This window comes from Macrobrachium rosenbergii, chromosome 23, assembly GCF_040412425.1.
Source record: "Macrobrachium rosenbergii isolate ZJJX-2024 chromosome 23, ASM4041242v1, whole genome shotgun sequence".
Taxonomy (NCBI): Eukaryota; Metazoa; Arthropoda; class Malacostraca; order Decapoda; family Palaemonidae; genus Macrobrachium; species Macrobrachium rosenbergii.
Window position 1 is genome coordinate 17,137,300 of NC_089763.1, and position 19,337 is coordinate 17,156,636.

At 34.4% G+C, this 19,337-nt stretch overlaps 1 protein-coding gene across 1 annotated transcript in view; it reads right to left on the reverse strand.

The window, feature by feature from the left end:
• LOC136851310 (multiple epidermal growth factor-like domains protein 10) overlaps positions 1–14,317 on the reverse strand; it is a 66,611-nt gene extending 52,294 nt beyond the window's left edge. The window contains exons 1-4 of the mRNA XM_067125312.1: positions 14,208–14,317; positions 8,472–8,588; positions 3,212–3,337; positions 864–989 (exon numbers count right to left, since the gene is read on the reverse strand). The gene's annotated coding sequence lies outside the window, so the exon portion shown is untranslated. The remainder of the gene's footprint in view (positions 1–863; positions 990–3,211; positions 3,338–8,471; positions 8,589–14,207) is intronic.
• Positions 14,318–19,337: the final 5,020 nt, after the last annotated feature.

Genomic DNA, 19,337 nt, shown 5'->3' on the forward strand with positions numbered 1-19,337 from the left:
ACTACATTAGAAAGAATTAATCAAATAAGAACAATAAAAAACGATGCACCTTGTTGACTATTTTATCCATAATTTTCAGTAGAACTGATCGAATTTCCAGTGTGATACCTGATACTGTAACAAATAATTACAGCAGATATAAGATAGAATCAGTTGCGTTTTCTATGATCTTCAATAAGATGAACTTTCACGTCACTGATTTTCCGTTTGTTCTTCGGCTAAACAGTCAATGTGATTCTTCATTTTGATTTTCTGAATAATTTTTATTTTCGACATAAAATTATTTCATATTTATTGCTTACTTGTTGTAATATTTGGAATGCTGAAATGGCTAATTGAAAAACGAAATCTTGAAATGTAAGAAACAATAACCAGAATTTCAGCACGGCGAAAGTTTTCTGTGTCAAAATCCACACGACTCAGAGGGACAAAATCTGTTCATCTGACAATGTTCAACACAGACCGAGTGCTGGATATGCTCATGTGGCAAGCATCAAGTGTATCTCTCTCCCTGCTCACAAATGGATAATATTATATTATCTTAGGTGCTTAAGACTTGAAAGAACACATTGAACTTTCATAATATAGAACGTGAATGTTTACAGAATTTGTATATGGGTGTAAGCTACACCCTTCCTTACCCTCTAATACCTCAGCACGAACAGACCACAGTTGTTGCAACGCTCGTCTAAGGAAATGAATAAAGCGATTACCTCCTCCGACTATTGGACTGATGGGCGTCCCATATTCTATCACACTCAGGGTTTGTTCGAGGGAGCAAGATCTTAAGCAAATTTAAGTAGAGCTTAATTTTAAGACAGCAACCAGGATGACAAGGATAACAGAGCTTAGGCATTACTTACCAAATGCAATACAACAATTGCAGCCATTTTCGCACAGATATGGGTCCGGATACGTCCAATAGGGACATATTTGATTGCAGAAGCCTCCAGCTATTCCACAGTCGAGTGTGGTGTTGCAATACTGTCCTAATTGTAACGAGGTAGAAATGCAAGAAATAGCAAGATGATCAGTACACAAACACTTTAAATTTATTCGGTTTCGAAACCTTTCTAACTGTACAGGAATATCAGACCAATGTTGATATTTCTCAGTTTGTTGGAATAATGAAACAAATGTCTGACTGCATAAGAACTAAAAAAATAAATTTAGATTTGGTTTCCCTATTTTCTCCATTCAGTAATACAAATATAAGCAGCATAGTATTAAGACTATAAGAAATTATCCATGGCTCATTAGAAAGTCCACAAACAATGGCGCGCACTTTGCAGAATGGTTGGAATTCTGTTGCATTACGTTAATTAAGAGTAATAAACTTCTGAATCGGCAACTGATAAGGTGAAGTCAACGGCATGTTAGAACCAGATAATCACCAGCCTACATATTGCCTGTGTATTAAATTTCACAAAAACGGGATAATGAAAATTTTGACAATTTAACTGACCTATGACCTTCAAAAATAGGCTAAAAATATTCAAGGGAATACAGAGAGAAATGTGAAGTAGGACTTAAAATAGATGCGTGACCATCAAAATATGTTATTTAAAAAAAAAAAGAAATGAATTTAAAAAAAAGTTAATTCACCTGGTGAATTGCAGCAAGGACTGCAAAGTTCCACTAATCTCATGGTAATCGAAATCAAAGATTGCAGAAAAAATGATCAATTATTTCTTTGCTTTTAAATCTAGTGCTGGGATGGGTGACCCTTTGCAAGTGGGCATTAACTGTTTCCCATGGCACCTGAACTGTGTGTAAAGCAGACTTAAAAGAATGACCATTCAATATGATGCAGCATTATAGAAAATCAGTATAGCGGTATGCAAGGCAACTTGGTATATTCCCATAGCATTATATGATGATTGATGGCGGATTTGAGCAAAGATATAGAATTCGACCTTCTATTCCTGTTTTGGGAATGAATGGAATGGAATGGAATATATAGTTTAAGCCAAACGCCAAGCGCTGGGACCTATGAGGTCATTCAGCGTTGGAAAGGAAATTGAGAGTAGGTATATTTTAAAGATGTAACTGGAGGAAAACCTCGCCGTTGCACTTTGAAATAATTGTTAGGAGAGGGTGGATAGCAAGATGGAAGAAAGATAATATGAATGGAGGTACAGTAAAAGAAACAAAAGGGGTTGCAGCTAGTGGCAGAAGGGACGCTGCAAAGAATCTTTAGTAATGCGTACGGTGCACCCTGTGAGGTGCACTGACGGCACTAACCCCCTACGGCGGTTTTGGCAATGAAGCAAGAATTTTGTCTGCGTCCTGTTTCAGTCATGATGCCAATTGTGGGCTAAACGCAAAGCTTTATTTTCTTAATCAATCGAGATTAAAAGAGAATGCCACATGGCTGTTGAGGAGTTCGACTTTCTTGCATAATAGAGAGAGAGAGAGAGAGAGAGAGAGAGAGAGAGAGAGAGAGAGAGAGAGAGAGAGAGAGAGTGTTTTATTAGGATACACGACAGATTACAGGTCTAAGCAGGTAAACTTCCACTTTCGGATTATTACTCACTGTTTCAGTGAAAACAGGGTGATTATCTCAAGTTATATTGATGACTGATGGATATACAAGTGGATGCCAAAATGCACTTAACTCACTGAATTAAGAAATGCATATGTCAAGAACAGAAAATATATGATGGACCCTGACAGCAAGTTATTCATCAGGCATAATGCAAACGCTCTGTAAATATACCTAAAATTATGCCAAGGGATTCCACATACTTTGACGAAGAAAAGAATGAATCAAGAATAAGCCAGTCTATGATGGCACTGATCTTAGAAAAAATGACCTGTTTAGGTTACTGACTTTCAGAGTCTGTTCTTCAGCTGAAGAGTTGAGGGAATTTGAATGTTCTTGACTTTATTATTTCTGAATGAATTCTTTTAGTGATATGAAAATGCCAACTCACATTTCTTCCATATTCTTCATCACAATTAATATAATATCTTTCCAAATCTACTCTCCTTTGTTCTTTCTTCAAAAACAGATTAAATATAAAAACAGTCGATTTGCAAGATTTGGAAAAATATGAGCATTAGATAAAAAATGAAAATTTGGAATATAAGAAACAAAAGCCAGACTTTAAGCAAAGCAAAAGATCTTTGTACCTAAATCCACACGACTCAAAGGAACGAAAATCCTTCATCGAAAGACCAACACAGACAGAGTGCTGGTTGAGCTTACCTGGCACGCAGCAGTCGCAGTTCTCTCCAGGACACAAATCGGTCAATATTATGCCATAACAGGTTTCAGGATTCGTGCAATAGCCATTTGCTTCTTGGCAGGCAATTGTTTCTGTGTCTTCGCAGCCTAAAAGGAACAGTTGCATTTTTAGTATATCCGGCATGGGAGTGAGACTGAGGGAATGAGAGTTGCTACTGGATTTCAAGCTTAGAAATAATTTATTGGAATGCAAGACAGATACACAGGACAGAATTTTGTAAGAACTTTCCCTTCTGTAGTTCTATTTTCTAGTTCAGTGAAAGTATGGCAGTGTACTCTTGGTTCAATAGTGATTACTAAAAATACTATGATACCAATATGAATCTCACCCATTTTATTGGAAAGAAATCATTACATAGAAGTTACACAAAATTTGATAAACCTTAATAACTATATGATTTCCACTGAAATTCAGCAGGATTCCAGATATTTTAACGGATAACAACTGTGGATAATTAATTCTGAACGTCAATAATTAATTCTTCATATTTTTTTGTTACATGTTTTACTGAAAGGTTATACTAAAACAATATCATCAAAGGGTCATCATTACTTCGTGTTGCTAAACACTTTATAGTGTTATGGTGACATTTAACAATCCCATCACCAGAAGTTCGATATGCAGCTCGATAACGCCTCTCAACGTTCCACACCATGCATAACTTTTCAAATTGATGAAATCTAAATGCAGTCCTGTTATCTAGAAGAATTTCATCAAGAGGCCCTCTCTCCTGACATATCTGCACAAAATTTTAACAAATATCTCTGGCATTTTCTGACCCAGTCTCTCTCCAAACAGCAAATCTATTGGCCCGCAGTCCACTATTGTCAAATAGGTCCTTCCTTTGTAATGTGTCACATCCATTGCTAATCTACCCCAGTTTTTCTCCGCACTTAACTCACCCCGACCATGCTTAACAGGAGCTGGATTAATCAACTCGCAGTGCAAACACGCAAGAATGCATTTCTAAACATCAACCTCTCTTCACTTCATGATCAACTAGCCGTGCTAAATAAAGTGATCTATCAAAACCAAAATGATGCCTATCATGCAACTTGCTCCACTCACTGCACACATGGGCACCTGAAACTCACTACAAAGACACTCCTTCCTCACTCTGGTTAGTTCATCAGATTTGTTCTGACAAGATTTTACCAATGTCACAGTGACATCTAATTTATACTCATCATTTATATCTTTTATCATAGACAATCGGCATTTCACCAACATCTCTGACATTCCAGAAACCTTCACCCTAAAATCTCCAGTAAAGATTCCACGCAACCAACTCGATATGGTTGCTGAATCTGTTATGATCTCAACAGACTCAAGATCCCATTTCATTGCTAAATTTATTCCTTTCACCACTGCACCTAATTCAGCAACACTGGTGTGAGCTGCACTGGCTGGCTTACAAAGTCATGTCCCATCCTCAACAATCACTCCATTTATCTCCAAAGCCATACCTAAAGCTAGGCTACTAGCATCACACCTGATTTTGCCAACTTTAACATCAGAAACAGACCAATACCCACAGAGTCATCATCCTGCACCTTGTAACCAATTCCTCCACCAACAACTTAGCCTTACCTACAATCTTCCCACGAATAGAAAACAAATTTCTATATGACAATTTCTTGCTGTTCACTGAAGGGATCAGTTTGCCACGTCTAAACTTCAGTTTTCCACTATTACCATGATAAAAAGACAATCCCAACACATGTCCAACGATAATCCCAACACACGTCCAACTTCCAGTGACTCCGGATCTTTGTTTCTAATCCAAACTTATGCAGATGAGAAATCACCTCTTCCACAGAAATGATATTTTTATTTACAATAATATCATCTATATAATTATCTGTACTGCGACACACTTTCTCATCTCTTGACAAGAACTCCCTTAAGATCTTCAACATTATTTTAGGTGCACAATTTAACCCAAAACCTAGTCTTGTCAAGTCATATAGCTTACCCTTATATGACAACTGCTGATATGGCCATAAACTACTGTCAACTCTGATCTGAAGATAAGCAGACTTCAGATCAACTTGCTGTAATGACCGTGGAATCCGCCGTCAATGACGAATAATATCATCACAGACCACAACATCACCTGGGTGACATTCCACGCAATGATTAAGTTCTCGGAAATCTAATACTGGTCGCACCTTGTTCTTATTACTCTGCTCTATGGCCATTTGTGGTATCAGACCACCACATCCAGCTTTCAATTTCTTCATCAAATTTCTGTCTGATTGTAGGCAAAGTAGTGTTTGCATAAAAACTACCTTCATTTTTTTATTCTGGCAGAATTCCATTTTTCCAGCGCCACATTACTGTCCAACAACATTCACCATCAAAGTTTGCTAAAATGTCCTTATCTTCAACAATCATTCATTTTGGCAACGCAGTGAACCCTCCAACACAAGCAAGATTCCGTTCACTTGGCTTCACTGTCTCCATCACTTTGCCACTCTTCAAAAACATCACCTGACCCCCAGTCACCAACTACACCCCCTAACCTCTCTACTGCATCCATACCTAGCACAACACGTACACCAACCAACATGGTACCCAACACAACACAACTCAAGAACAACTCTACACTACCCACACACACACACACACACACACACACTGACAAAACTGACTCACCTTTACACACAACCTCACGACCATCAACTGCAACTACCGCATGAGGCCTACCACTCTCGCCTCACAAACCCACGGAGCAACAACAGTTCTAGAACACCCGGTATCCACCAAAGCATTCACCACTTGATCATTCACACTAACCTTAATAACAGGGAGCGCTGTTAATGCTGACTTGGAGGAACTGCCGGCACACCAGATCCTCCGGTACCATTTCCCTGCTCACCTTTTGAACAATTTCTAGCTATGTGACCAACCTCACTGCAACTATAACAGACAAAATTACGCTCAGAACAAAACCTAACCAAACGTGGTCCACCACATCGAAACCACTTCAACTACCGATTCACAAACATACTCATATCACTCACCACTTTTCCTTGAGGATTAGCTGTAATTTCAGCAACTGCTATTATTGGTTTTTCAACCAGTTCGAACATCAACACCTTGCACGATCAACAATGCTGTCAAGATTCATTCTGTCAACTCTTGAAACTGCACGAAGTTTGCAAGACACAGCTGCTAGCAGCCCAGCTACGAACACCCTCAACAACAATGCATCAGAAGAAGCACCTGCCAATCTTGCAAATCTTTGCAAATCAGTCACATACACACCAACTGGGTCATCACACCACACACGCTTAGCAAATTGTTCATAAGCTTGAAATGGATTTAAAGCAAAAGCTTCAATTAATGCTGACTTAATAAACCCTTGTTTTTTTTTTGTTATCGCTTAATTCATTATACACAGAATATGCAGTTCCTTCTAAGAATAAAGTTATTACAACTTGTAGTTCCTTAATTTCCTTAAGCCTAGCAACCATTTCAAGTCTTTTAAACCATTCTCCAACATCACTTGTTCCATCAAATAGACGTCATATGTCCGTCATTTTAACAGATACCCCTGCTGCTGACATCATTCTGCCAAATGCCTAAATAGCTTGTGGTTAAAAAGACAAACTGAACACGCACCTAAAGTGATTGTGACTGCTGTCTAGATAGAGCTCTAATTAAAACCCGAGAACTTACAGTACAGTACAGCTAAACGAACTGAAACTGGCCAGTGCAACCACTTAATTCAACTGGAAAGACGCTTTTTTCAACCGCCACACATCTTTGTTCTTTCTCCTACCTCTTCACCAACTCCTCCTCCTTCTACTACTTCTCCTTCCTCAAACCACAACTTCAGAGAATTTAATCAAGAACAGGAGGCAAAGTGAATCTTAACAGCCTCGTTGACATAAGTGAAAAGTTACAGCTTGAATTAGGGGAAGAAAACTTTGAAGAGCTGTTTGCGAGTCATTCATAGGAGTTGACGAATGAGGATTTAATGGAATTGAAAGAAATGCAAAACACAGAAGTTTGAAACAAAATTGATGACCAAGCATTGACTATTTTTGAGAATCAGGACCCCAATGTTGAAAGATTCTCAAAAGTATCAACAACATTCAATGATGCTATCCAGTGTTATCATATTATACGCGATGATAAGAAAAGAAAAGCAATGCAAACTTCCTTAAACAAATTCTTTAAACCAGTGCCTTCAACCTCAAGAGACTCCCCACCTCCACTGACTGTTTCCTCCCCAAATGAAGAAGAAAATGATGAAGAAATCCTTGCCGAAGCAATCCTTCCCGAAGAAAGTGATGCAGAAGAAATCTTTCCCGAAGAAGACATTGACGACCAGCCACCCCTGTAATTCCACACCGCCTATCTTCCTCTCATCATCCATCACGTCAAGCTTACGACACCAGTTTCAAAAGTAAGAAAAACTGTACTTTACTGTATTATCATAATTTGTTTAATGTTAGGTTCTATATATCATCCCTATTAATAAAATACTCTATAAAATACAGTACAGTACTAGTATTGTGTTTTAGTATGAAAAAACAAATAGTACTATAAGTTGAACTTATGAACAAATTTGAGATACGAACAGCCATTCAGAACGTAACTCGTTTGTAAGTAGAGGAGCATCTATTCATCAGCCTACCTGTTACCTGTGTATTACTTTTTACAAAAATGAGAAGAATGAAAATTCGAAATTTTCAATAGAACTATCACCGTGAAAAATATGTGAAGGTTAAACATATGTAAGGAAAATACTAGGTAACATTCACACTACTTGCTTATTAATTTTTACAAAAATCAGAGAAAATAAATAGTATGCCTTTTAAAGTAACCTGTGACCGAAATATAGCAAGGTCAAAAATACCCAAGGCACATAAATATCAGCTATTATGAGAGAGAGAGAGAGAGAGAGAGAGAGAGAGAGAGAGAGAGAGAGAGAGAGAGAGAGAGAGAGAGAGAGAGAGAGAGTTGAACAGGAGGTTGTTTTACAGGGATACAAGACAGATTTACCTGTCTAAGCAGGTGAACTTTTTTATTCTGGAATATTTCCTACTATTTCAGGGAAACCTACGTAGTTATCTCCTGACAAAGACGTCTGATGAAAATACCAACAGATGCCAGAAAAAATCTGACACAATACTTTGAAAAATGCACAACACAACAGGAATAAAAAACAATAGGTTGCACATTGACACAATTGTTGGATGAGCTTACCTTGCAAGCAGCAAACGCAGTTCTCTCCACACCAGTCGGGGGTTATTATACCATAACAAGTGTCAGGACTCTTGCAAGTGCCATTTGCTTTTAGGCAGGCCTCTGTTATTGGGCAATCTAAAAGGAACAATTGCATTTTTAGTGTCCGGTATTGTAATGAACATTGGGGAAAATGTATATTTCCGAAAGCGGGGAAAAATAAACAGGTCGAATCAAAAAACCTTCCTATTTGGAATTCTTATTCACAGGTTCACTGACAGTAATGCAGTTTGCTGCTGACATTTTAGTAATTAATGGAAACACAAGTAGGTATAAATAAGAATCAGACCCATTACATTAGAATCAATCAATTAGATAACAAAAATATGAAGCACCGTGATAATTATATTAATCCATAATTTTTGGTAAAATCATTCCATTATATCCATATTTGAAATCTTTCAAAAGAATCACACGAATTCTGCAGAATTACTGAAATCTGAATTTGATATATATATATATATATATATATATATATATATATATATATATATATATATATATACATTTATAATATTTATAAATATATATAAATATATATCTATACATATATACTGCATATATATATATATATATATATATATATATATATATATATTTATATATATATATATATATATATATATATATATATATATATATATATATATATATATATATATATATATATATTATATATATATATAATATATATATATATATATATATATATATATATATATATATATATATATATATATATGTATGTATACAAAGGGTATGTATGTAGGTATATGTGCATATGTACATATACACACACACACACATATATAATATATATATATATATATATATATATATATATATATATATATATATATATATATATATATATATATATATATATTGTATATATAAATATAAATAAAGGCAGTGCCATGAAGGTAAGTGAAACGGTGGAGTGGTGCTAGGCCTTTCGACTTACTGTCCTTTACTTAGCAGACTGATAGAAATATAAAAATAAGTTTACAAAGAAATCTCATAAAAATGATAGATGGGGATTATAAAGGAAAATGTGTACCAGGAATCCAACACAGCTGAAGAATTAGTAGACCTACCAAAACAAGGGTAAATATTTAAAAAGGTATTACAAAAGATTAGACCCAACAGCTTGGAAGCAGAGAAAAGTCAATTAAAAGATTTTACAGGGAAAGAGACTGACCAACAAAAAATTACCATGGAAAGAATAAGCTGATTACATATGTTATAAAAGTACAGCTCAATAATTCTCCTGATGGTAAACAATAAAAATTTTTGCAAGGAAAGTTTCACAAAAAATACATTAAACATACGAATCCACAGAAAATACATATATAAGATAACTGATTAGTAATTAAATCAGTAATTTTGTCTTTAAGGTCATTCTCGAACATTTTACCAATAAAGGGGTCCAAATAATACATGCCAGGGCTAAGGTTAAAATTACATCTGGAAGTAAGCTGTATAATAGCAGATTCTAAAAGATTTTGTGAAGAGAAATTTTGATATGGTAATCACTGAACTTTCAAAGTCTGTTTATCCTGTGAGAATTTCCACTTAAATGAATGAATATTGCATTGGATGCTTGTCCAGAATTCTTATGCTCTTTTCATTATATTTAAATCCTTACTGGATTGTCGATATAAAAAGAAGGGGTCCAAGCATGGAATTTTATTTATGATGTTGCTTTCCTTGGGCTATTTTGTTAACATTCCTTTTAGTTATAGGAAAACCAGGTTGACATTAAAATTTTAATAATGATTTTATGGTTTCAAAACCCCTAAAACAAAGGCAAGCTAAGAATGTCCATAGGGGGTTTCTTTTCTCCATGTTATTTTCACTATAAAACAATTTTTGGGCTTTTTATACAAATATCTAGTATATGAAGGATAACATAAATCTGTCCCTATTTTTCTTATGTATTCAATTTCTGATCAAAAATACTGAGGACTGACAGTGCACAATGGTCATAAAACATAGAAGAAAAAATTGATACTTTGATATTAAGGTGGTGGCCTGAATAAAAATGGACGTGAGTTAAGCTTTGTGGTAGGTTTTCTAATTCTTAAAGTAAAATTTAATGGATGGTATTTTATTCAGATTAGAGAACAAATCATTTACTTCAATACCAGCATGCAAAACAGCTAAAATATCAGCTTATCTATACCACTTTAAAGGAGTAAAATGATATTAGATAAATATCGTTTTTCAAAGAATTCCCATTTACAAGTTTGAGAGGAATGGGGATAAAGGTTTGCTCATTGCCATACCAAATATTTGCTGGTAGAATTCACTGTTGAATATAAACTTACAATCACAAATGTAATAACCTGGTGAGTGAAATAATATGAATTACCTCTACCTGTAAGTCATATTATTATATATGGATTAGTTCGTTACTAAGATACTCTAATATAGAATCTATAGGGACTTTAGTAAAAAGAGAACAAACATCAAAACTAAGAAATCTAGATAAGTCGAATAGTATTGTAATTTTAGATAAAACTGACTACAAATCACGTATGCAAGCCCTACTGATGATGATACAACTTTACAAAAAACTAACAAAAATCCCTAATCAAGTCATAAAATTTCAATAGCACAGTGAAAAAAATCTTAAAAAGATAAAAAGGAACCAATAGGTCAGTTGTCAATGAAATTTCCCTCGTTACCTTACTTTGTACGGATTAGAAAAAGCACAAAGAAAATAATCCTATGTGGCCTATTATTAGTAGCTGGCTCAATATCATAAAAAATTTCAAAATATATTACCAAGCTCTTGATCCATTACTTGGAACCATCTCCGATTCTTACGTATATATAATTCTCTGATTTAGTTGATAAATTAAACAAAATGACTTTTTGCCCCACTAATAGATTTGTTAGTTTTGATGTTTGTTATCTTTTCACTAAAGTTCCAATAGATTCTATTTTAGAGTATCTTAGTAACGAACTAATCCATCATGAATTACCTCTACCTGTAAGTCATTATTTCTGCTCACTAGGTTGTGCATTTGTGATTGTAAGTTTATATTCAACGGAATTCTACCAACAAATATTTGGTATGGCAATGGGCAACCCTTTATCCCCACTCCTCTCAAACTTGTATATGGAATTCTTGAAAACGATATTTACCTAATATCATTTTTACTCATTTAAAGTGGTGTAGATAAGCTGATATTTTATCTGTTTTGCTTCATTGGTATTGATGTAAATGTTTACTCTCTAATTTGAATAATCAGGTACCAGCCATTAAGTGTACTTTAGAATCAGAAAAAGACAGTTGCCTCCCTTTCTTAGATGTTTTTATGCATAGAGAACTATTTCAATGCAAATTCAGTATTTACAGGAAACCAAACAACAACTTATGTCCATTTTTATTCAGGCCATCACCTTAATATCAAAATATCAATTTTGTCTTCTAAGTTTTTGCATGACCATTGCGCATTGTCAGTCCTCAGTGTTTTGATCAAGAAATAGAATACGTAAGAAAAATTAGACAGATTTATGTCATCCTTCACATACACTAGATATTTGCTATAACAAAGGCCACAAAAAGTTTTATAGTGAAAGTAACTTGGAGAAAGGAACCCTAAGAACATTCTTAGCTTGCCTTATTTAAGTAGTTTTGAAACCACAAAATCATTGTTAAAATCTTAATGTCGGCTTGGTTCTTTCCTGTAATAACACTAAAAGGAATGTTAATAAAAATTAGCTGTAAGGAAAAGCAACAATATATAAAATTCTATGCTTGGACTGCCCTTCTTTTTATATCGACCAAACCAGTAAGGATTTAGAAGTGCGAATTAAAACAGCATAAGAATTCTGTCAAAACTTTGCAAACATCAATGCAATATTCATTCATTTAAGTGAAATCTCACAGGATATATTGGACTGAAAGTTCAGTGATTACAGACTGAAAGATTTCTCCTTCACGAAATCTTTTAGAATCTGCCATTATGCAGCTTACTTCCAGTTGTAATTTCAACCTTAGCCCTGGCATGTATTATTTGGACCCCTGGTATTAGTAAATGTTCAAGAATAACCTTAAAGATAAAAATCACTGACTTAATTACTAATTAGTTACCTTATATATCTTCTACGTATTCGTATGTTTAATATATTTTTTGTGAAAATGTTCATTTTGCAAAATTGTTATTGTTTACCATAAGGAGAATTATTGAGCTGTACTTTTATAGCATATGTAATCAGCTTATTCTTTCCATGGCCACTTTTGGTGGTCAGTCTTTTCCTGTATAATCTTTTAATTGACTTTTTCTGCTTCCCAAGCCGTTGAGCCTAATCTTTTGTAATACTTCTCTTAAATGTTTTCTCTGTTATGGTAGGTCTACTAATTCTTCAACCTGTTGATTCTAGGTACATATTTTCCTTTACAGTCCCCATCTGTCATTTATACGTGAGATTTCTTTGTAAACTTATTTCGAAATTTCTATCAGTCTGCTAAGTAAAGGACAGTAAGTCGAAAGGCCTAGCACACTCGGTCGTTTCACGTTCTTTTGTGGCATTGCCTTTATTTACATATTCATCACGTTCCATATTTCGTGTTTCAGTTATATATGCATTACATACATACAAATACATATATCTATCTATCTATCAATCTATATATATATATATATATATATATATATATATATATATATATATATATATATATATATATATCTATATTTATATGAGTGTGCTGTGTAATTTCAACAAATTAGAAAAATAAAATTTGAATTTTTTAACAGACGTATGACTAAAAATATGTGAAGGCTAAATATATTAAAGGAAAATACTCTATTAAACCTCGTAAAAGACCAGAATAAAATCAAAGTAGGCTTTTAAAGTGACTTGAAACGTGATATCAGTTATAGAAAAAGTTAGCCACCTATGATAAAATGGGGAGAGAAAGAGAGAGAGAGAGAGAGAGAGAGAGAGAGAGAGAGAGAGGAGAGAGAGAGAGAGAGAGAGAGAGAGAGGGGTGATGATGTGGGAAAAAGAGGACGTTTTCTTCTTGTTTTATTGGGATACAAGACAGATTTACCGGTCTAAGCTGGTCAACTCTCTATTTTGGGCTGATGCTTTTTACTGCAGTGAACACAAGAAATGATCTCCTGACATAGTGATGACTGAAGGAAACACAAATGGATGCCAAAACTATCATGACCCATTGATTTAAAAGACAAACGTTATTAACAAGAATAAAACTGATATGAAGTACCTTGACATGATGCTGACGCTTTGTACATAAATCCAGAAAAAGCCAATCTTTATGATGGCACTGATCCTAGGTAAAGTTACCTGTTTTGAATACTGACTTTCAGAGTCTGTTTTTATGCTAAAGAGTCAAGGTAATTAGAATGTTCTTCACTTCGGCGATTTCTGAATTAATTCTCTTCGTGATATGAAAATGTCCTTTCATATCTCTTAATCGTTATGACTACTAGTGACATTTACTGAAACAGTATAAAACTGTCCTCATTTGTTACTTGTGAAAAATTGATCAAATAAAAAAATAGTCTTTTTGTAAGATTCGGAAAACTTGAAAGTGTTAAAAGAAGGAGATATTGGAATTGGGGAAGCAAAAAGCAGAATTTAAGTGCAGCAAAGGTTTTCTGTACCAAAAATTGTTCTTCTAACAATCAACACAAAGCGAGTGCTGGATCAGCTTACCTGGAGCGCAGCAAACGCAGTCCTCTCCACCACACCACTCGGGGAATGTTTCGGAACAGGTGCCAGGACTCGTGCAATAACCATATATATCTAGGCAGGCTTGAGTTGGATTACAAGTGAAAGGAACAGTTGCATTTTGAGTATATTCGGTTGGGGACTGAGACTGAGTTAATGTAAGTTGTTAATTTATCTGCATATACAAAAAGTACAGTATGAAAGTCTCATTTGAAGTACACCATGGCACATTCAAAGTTCTAAAATCTAAAGATGGCAGAAATTTTATGCACACATATATATATATATACATATATATATATATATATATGCAAATATATACAGTATATATATATATATATATATATATATATATATATATATATATATATATATATATATATATATATATATATATATATATATATATATATATATATATATACTATATATATATATATATATATATATATATATGTATATACACACATATATATAATCAACCTACCAGTTGTCTGTGTATTAGTTTACACAAAAATTAGAAATAAAATTCTGCATTTTCAATAGACCTATCAACTTGAAAAATATGTGAAAGTTAATCACAGTAAAGGGAAATACTCGATAACCCTTAGATTACTTGCTTATTAAGTTTCACGAAATTCAGATAAAACGCAAAGTAGACCTTTAAACTGACCTGAACTTTCGAAACATAGCAAGGTCAAATATAATCAAGACATGAATTCTAAACAAAATTTAATTCGCCTGTAAGACAACAGACTAGGAACCGGGGAAGAGGGCGTTTCCTTCTTGTTTTATTGGGATACAAGACAGATTTACCTGTCTAAGCGGTGATTTTCTTTAGCTTTGACGAATTTTCTTTATTGCAGTGAACACGAGAAATTGTCTCCTGACATAGTGACGACTGAAGAAATGGATGCCAAAACTATCATGACCCATTGATTTAAAAGACACACGTTATTAACAAGAATAAAACAGATATGATACCTACATGATGCTGACGCTTTGGATCAGAGAAAGCCAATCTTTATGATGGCAATTGATCCTAGTAAAGTACCCGTTTTGAATGCGGAGAGTCTGCTGTTATGCTAAAGAGTCAAGGTAATTAGAATATTCTTCACTTTGGCGATTTCTGAATTAATTCTCTTCGTGATACGAAAATGTCCTTTCATATCTCTTAATCGTTATGACTGCTAGTGACATTTACTGAAACAGCATTTGTTACTTGTGAAAATTGATCAAATAAAATAATGTCTTTTGTAAGTTGGAAAACTTGAAAGTGTTAAAAGAAGAAAGAGGATCTTGGTGCGGAAGAAAAAGCAGAATTTAAAGCAAAGGTTTTCTGTACCAAAATTATTCTTTCTAACAATCAACACAAACCGAGTGATGGATCAAGCTTACCTGGAGCGCAGCAAACGCAGTTCTCTCTGTCACACAAAACTGGAAATTCTGTTTCAACAGTTGCCAGGACTCGTGCAATAGCCAGATATATCTCGGCAAGCCTGAGTTCATTACAAGCTGAAAGGAACAGTTGCATTTGAGTAAATTCGGTATTGAGATTGAGTGAATGTACTCGTAAGTTGTTAATTTATCTTAGATAAAATGAACTGTATTCTCCATCTAAATGGTCAAGGTAATAAATTCTGAACGTTCTTCATTTTGTTTATATCTGAGTAAAATCGTTCTGAGACCATGAGCGGATGAGGTTACCTGGAAGCCAGCAAGCGCATTTCTCTCCAACTCGCAAACAGGGGGATTTCACACCATCACAAGTGTCTTGGACTTCAAAGAACACTTGAAATTTCAAATTACAGAATGAATCTTTTTACCGAATTGACAGACGGATATAACCTATTGCTTTCCCACCCTCTGTTATTTTTGCACTGACAGACCACAGCTGTTGCAAAGCCGACTAAGGGAATGAATAAAGTAATGACCTCATCTAAACGTCGGACAAATGGGTGTCCCAATTTCTATCATGTCAGGATTAACTTTTTCTTAGGGTCTGTTGGAGGAAGCAAGAGCTTATGGAAGATAAAAGCCAGCTTCACTTCTTGACAAGAACAATAGATTTCATCAAACTGACCTGGAAAGAGGGGCCTAGCCATTACTTGCTATGTTCCCCAATGGCTTGGTTCTGATGCATCTGAATGAGACATGTCTGACTGCAATAGCATCCAGCTAATAGACAGTAGAAAAGAGGGTTCACGATGTTGTCCTAATTGTACTGATGTAGGAATGCAAGAAAATGGCAAGAGCATAAGAACTCGTTTTCCATTGAATTTCTTCAGGTCCAAAAATCAAAAAAGTACTAAATATCAGATCAGTGGTAATTTTTTCCAATATCGTTTACCGGAATAACAAAAGTAATATTTACTGCACAACTACTTCTAATGTATGGTTTTCATGTTTAGTTTTGGGTGAATTTTTTCATGCAGTTCTGTATATAAAAAAATTCAGTATGAAAGTCTCATTTGAAGTACTCATGGCACATCCAGTCCTAAAATATAAAGTGGACTGAAATTTTTATCATCCTTAGCTACTTCAGAATACACACACATGTGTGTGTAGATTATATACAGTATATATATATATATATATATATATATATATATATATATATATATATATATATATATATATATATATATATATAATTTATATATATATATATATATACAATATAATAATATATATATAAAATATATATATATTTTTTATATATATATATATATATATATATATATATATATATATATATATATATATATATATATATATATATATAGCCTACCAACAATACAGCAAATATGATGTAACCTGACAAAATGTTAACGTTTTGTAAACATATCTACAACTATCCAGATGGATTCTCTTGACGATGGCATTGGTCTCGGATCGGTCACTGCCTTCCACAGTCAGTTTTCATGCTAAGGAGTCAAGGTAATTGGAATGCTCTTCACTTTCTGATGATTTCTGAATTAGTTCTCTTCGCGATATGAAAATGTCATTTCATATGTCTTAGCCTTTATAATTGGTAATAATGTCATTTACTGAAACAACACAAAACTGTTCTCATTTTGTCACGTGCAAAAATAAATAAAATGTAAAGAAATGGTATTCTTTGTAAGATTCAGAAAATGAGAAGCTTTAAACAAAGAAAGAAATATTGGGATGAATTAAGGGCAGCATAAGTGTTTCTGCACCAAAATTCACTCGACTCAAGGAACGAAAATTGTTCCTTTGTAACGATCAACACAGAGTGCTGGATGAGCTTACTTGGCCAGCAGCAAGAGCAGTTCTCTCAGCACACATCTCTGGGAGTAATAGACCATCACAGGTGTCAGGGTTCGAGGTGCAATAGCTATGGATATCCAGGGCAGGCCGTTGTGTTGTCGCAAGCTGAAAGGAACAGCCGTGTTTTTTAGTGTCTCCGTTATTGTGCTGAATCTGAAGGAAATGTATGTTTTCAGTGGAAACAAATCATCTAACTGTTTTACTAGAATGCAAGGCAGATACACGGGTCTAATTAAAAGAACTTTCTTTTTCGAATGTTTGTTTACAAATTCACTGAGAGTAGGTCAGTTTACTTTTGACGTATTGGTGATTAATGAAAATACGTATTAATACTAACATGAATCAGAGTCATTATATTACAAAGAACCGTTTTAACAAAATAAATAATGAATATAATGCACCTTGATAATTATGCCTATCTAAAATACCTTTTCACGTGGGATTACTGGTATTTTGATGAAGAATGATAGATTTAAATGGCAGCCTTTACGATCTCCGTGATCTCAGATAAATGACTAGCTTACATCACTGATTTTCAGTTTGCGATTACCTCCTCTGACTGTTGAACAAAAAAAGTCTATCCGATATTTTATCAGCACTAGTTACCTACACTTTTCCCCCAAAGCTTTTTGAGGGAGCAAGATCTTATGCTTAAAAGTTGTGCCTAATTCTACGAAAGCAACAGGTTTTACCAAGTTCACAACGAAAGCAGGGGCTTAGCCACTTACCATATTCGAGACAGCAATTGCAGCCATTTTCGCACAGACTTGGGTCCGGATACGTCCCAGGGGACATGTCTGGTTGCAAAGCCTCCAGCTGATTGACAGTAGAATGATGGTTCACATGGCTGTCTAATTGTATTGAGGAAGAAACGCAAATAATGGCAAGAAGATTAGTATGGCAAGAAGATTAGTACACGATCACAGTAAATTTAGTCGGGTTTCAAAGTGTTAAAATACTTAAATATCGGATCAATGTTAATATTTTCCACATCGTAGACTGAAATTACGAAACAAATGCTTGACTGCTTAAGAACTTAAAAAAAAATAACTTGAGGTTTGGTTTTCATTATTTTTCCTTTTCAGTGCTATCAATATTTGCAAAAATAATATTAAGACGAACAGAAATTATCCATGGCTCATTAGAAGCCCAAAATGCTGGTGCGCATTCTGTGGGATGGTTGGAATTCTGGTGCATGATGTTAGTTCAGGATATTGAAAAAATTCTGAATTTACAAGGCGAGGTCAACGGTACGAGAGGACCAGGTAATTACCAGCCTACATCTACCTGTGTACTAAGTCTCATAAAAACAAGAGCAAATTAAGATACTGAAAAAATTTAATTGACCGGATACCATGAGCGATATGTGAATGCTACAAATATTGATAAGAAATAAAGAGAAAAATGACAAGTAAAACTTGAAAATGGCCTGTGATCTTCAAAATATGGCACGGTCCCGAATATCCAAGACCGGTGAATTAAGAAAAAAGTTCATTCACCTGGTTGGACACCAGAGTTTCACGAATCTCAAGGCAATCGAAGTTTAAGATTTCATAAATTGGTAATCAATTCTCTGTCTTGAAATCTGGTTTGGGACGTGTGGCCCTTGAAAGTGGACCGAAATTGTTTCTCACAGCGTCTGAATTGTGTATAGAACAGACCTAAAAAGTACTTAATTTGATAAACACTGTCTAGGTCTAAAATGATTTTTTTAAGATATGCAACGCGATTAGTGATATTCAAAACACATTTTGTGCTGTTTTGAAGTGAATCGACTATATTTCTTTAAGGATGACTGACGTGGAATTTTGTCTCGCTTTT